Source organism: Silene latifolia, chromosome Y (genome assembly GCF_048544455.1).
Source record: "Silene latifolia isolate original U9 population chromosome Y, ASM4854445v1, whole genome shotgun sequence".
In the NCBI taxonomy this organism is placed as follows: Eukaryota; Viridiplantae; Streptophyta; class Magnoliopsida; order Caryophyllales; family Caryophyllaceae; genus Silene; species Silene latifolia.
In genome coordinates, this window is record NC_133538.1 from 95,501,750 (window position 1) to 95,505,475 (window position 3,726).

Below are 3,726 nucleotides of genomic sequence, written 5' to 3' on the forward strand. Positions count from 1 at the left end.
GGCCAAGCCCCGATCGGGGCCGTGGTTTTGTGTTTTCTTGGCATTATTTGGAACATGGGTAAATAGAAAATCATTCTATCTTATCTCCCAAACCCGACGATACCTTCTTCTACTTTCCTTCTCTCATTTCTTCAATTTTCTTCACTAAAATCACAAGGAAACATCATTTCCTTCATCATTTTTCAAGATTTATTCAACCTTTAACATTATCAAGTAAGTATTTCTCTCATTTCTCTTTGATTTCATCCATTATAACTAATTTAATCAAATTTGTCAAACCCTAACTAAATTGGGGGAAATTGATTTTATGCTTGTTTTTGCTAGAAATTGGTTATATTATGTTCTATTAATGTTTATAGGAAGAATTAGTTTACTAATTTGTTCTATTATACTTGCTTGGATGGATTTTGGTTTGCCTTAAGATGAATTTTTGTCTTAAAATTTCAGAAAATGGCACCTAGAAAAGCTCCTACCCAAGGTGCTTCAAAGAGAAGAAGAGGTGATGCGGAGTCCTCCCATGCTGCGGAGGATGTTCAAATGCAAAATACATTGGAGTGGCATGATCCAACCTTTCCCCGAGTCATCTTCAATAGTAAGAAAAAATGGGATAATTGGGCCATCTTACGTAACAAAGGTATGAAAGCCTCTAAGTTTATCAATCAAGCTTCTTTAAAGAACATTGGAATTGTAAAAAGTGTTAAGACTTTGTTTAAGAACCTTGGTATGAAAGCTTGTTACAATATGAAATATAAAACCTTTTCCGAACTCACTCTTGAGTTCTTTCGAGTTTCACAAATAAAAAAAGTCAGGTTTTATTCATTTTGTAACTTTCTGGTCGTTTAACAATGATTATAGTTTGGATTTAGCGGATTTTGCCGCGGTATTTGAATTGCAACAAGAAGGCTTGCTGATATGACCATAATTAGCGCATATTTAGCCCCTGAATTAGCCTTATTCCCATGCTTTTTAGTGCATATTTGGGTCATTTATTGTCTTTAATTCTTTGTTTTGCATATTCTTTGAGATTTTGATCCCTTGGTAGGAAAGGAGTGCAAATCTTACATTTTCATGGCAAAACGAGACTAAATTGATTAAATTCAAAGACCAAGCATCAAGGAGAGACAAGATTAGAAGGCCATTGTACATATTATAGTAGATGAGCAATGTTGACAAAAGGATCCTTGCATCCCCAAGAAAATCCCCAAGGATTTTATAAAGAAAAGCGAAGAAAAGAAGAAGAAACAATGCTGAGCTACAATCCGTGCGGATTGCCCTGAATCCGCCCATCCTCCACAGCACTATCCATGCGTCTTCCTTCAAAGACGCCCGGGTAAGCAGCCACCAGAATCCGGCCGTCTTCTCCCAAAGACGCCCGTCTTCCCCTGCTACAATCCGCCCGTCCCGACACCAATACGCCCTGATTTCAGTCCAGCACAATTTCGTCTTCTTCAAGTTTCAAAGAAACAAGCCCTTCCTTCGAAAAATACCGGCTTCTCCCTGCTCAATCTAAAAAGTGTAATTACTAGTTTAGCCCTTAGTTAACCCTAATGCATCTACCTAATTTCCACTATAAATACCTCATTAGTCTAATTAGAAGAGGATGTTCTTCTTATCAATTATTAGAGTAGTTAATATCAATCAAATCTCTCTTTAGTATTGTAATCAACAACTAATCAAGTTTTAATACAAGTTTTATTTCCTTAATCTCTCTTTTGTTCATCCATTATGTTGGGTAATTGAAGATAATTTGGGTTATTATTGGGAGATTGACAATCTCTCAATCAAGCATCAAGTACTTCTTTTATTCTTTGCTTTATTATTGGAATCATTAGTAGGTATAATTCTCTTAATCCCTTTTTTATTGTTAATTACTTTCATTTGTTCATCATGTTTCATTTTGTTGGTATGATTGGCAACCTTGCTAGCATGATCAACATGATAATGAGTGAGTAGTGACCTAGCTAGGGTTAATGGGTAATTAGGGAAAACCAACATGGGGAATGATTCATGCTTAAATTAATATGCTTTCATGGTTTATTTGCTTGCTTGTTTTGATCTCAACTCATGCACATGTTATGTTTGATGAAATGTGAGCCTATGAATCCTTGCATTTTTTACCCATCACCTATCTTTTCAATGAAACTTGTAAGACATAAACCAACTCGAGTCTCATTAGACCATGCATGTTGTTGAGTAGGAAAGACTAAGTCGACTTTTAGGTGTTGTACAATCTAATCGATTCGGCTCCGGGACCCAAACTTTCCTAGGATTGTAAGATATAACCCAACTCAATCCATCACAACAATAATTGATTGCTTATAATTTGAGAACATGTTTGTATGATCAATTCCCATGATTCCCCTAAGACCCCATGATACCCTAGTGCTTTTTATCAATTGTTTACTAACCTTTCAATTCATCTTGCTTATTTATTTTCATTTCTATTTAGTTAGTGACCTTCTACATCAACCCAAATTGTGACACCCCTAAGACACTACTAGTTTCAATAGAAATCTCATCTGAATTCCCGTCCCTTGGGATCCGACCTTTACTTGCCTCTTTACTAATTGTAGAGTTGTTTGTGAAGTTATAAATTGTGTTTTGATTCGGACGTGACCCAATGAAAACATCTATTCAATTGTGAACACGAAACGGACCGATCAAAAATGGCGCCGTTGCCGGGGACGGTGTTAACTTGATTTAGATTTTCTTATATTGTTATTAGTTGTGTCTTTCTTTGCCTTGGGGAAGTAAAACTCCTCAAGGTTTGTTCTAATTGTTTTCGAGTTGTTTGATATTTTGCATGTCTAGAAGGTCACAAGGTGATTTGTTACCTTTTGATCGTGAAATTTAAAGAACTTTAACAAACAATAGGAGATTTGCTAGGAGGAATTTGAGAGGTTGTGGATATTCAACCAACTATTGAGTTCATCAACCCTTTTGCAAGAGAAGGTGAGGAGAACCCAACACAAAATACTCCACAAAATCAACCCACAATGCCTAAGTTTTCATCACATTCCGTACCCACCGAGGAGAACCTACCAAATGGTACTCCCACACCACAACATTTGACCGGAAATTTTATTGCCAAATCCGCCTTTATCCAATTAGTTGAAAGGAGCCAATTTGGGGGGATGCCTAGAGAAGACCCTCATTCTCATATGGAAACCTTTTGTGACTAGTGTGATGCGATTTCTCAAACCGGTGTAACTCAAGACCGAATTCGATGGGTCTTATTTCCTTTTTCTCTAATCGGCACCGCGAAACAATGGTTGAAGGGCCTTGATAAGGCCACTCTCGGAATTGATTCTTGGAAGAGGTTGGCTCCAGCTTTCTACAAAAAGTTCTACCCACCGGAAAAGACTAACATGTTAAGAGCTCAAATTACGGGTTTTAAGCAAAGGGATGAAGAATCTTTGTATGAAGCTTGGGAGCGGTTCAAGGGAATTTGTCGATCATGTCCTCACCATGGACTTAGCGAGTGGTTCTTGGTACAACAATTTTGGAATGGTCTATATGAAGATCCAAGGAACATTCTCAACATGAGATCAAATGGAATGTTCATCGAAGTTGATGACAATCAAACATGGAACAAGATTGAGGAAATGGCGGTCCATAACTCACAATATAGTGGACCTCGCAAGGCTACTAGAGGAGGAAGGCATGAAGTGGACTCCGTTACTCAATTGGGTGCTCAACTTAGTGCTCACATTGACACAATCAATT

At 37.4% G+C, this 3,726-nt stretch overlaps 1 non-coding gene across 1 annotated transcript; it reads right to left on the reverse strand.

Moving 5' to 3' along the window:
• Positions 1 to 3,368: 3,368 nt before the first annotated feature.
• Positions 3,369 to 3,475, reverse strand: LOC141634979 (small nucleolar RNA R71). Its single transcript, XR_012539692.1, has one exon. It is a non-coding gene; the product is annotated as a small nucleolar RNA R71 (small nucleolar RNA).
• Between the last annotated feature and the right edge of the window lie 251 nt (positions 3,476 to 3,726).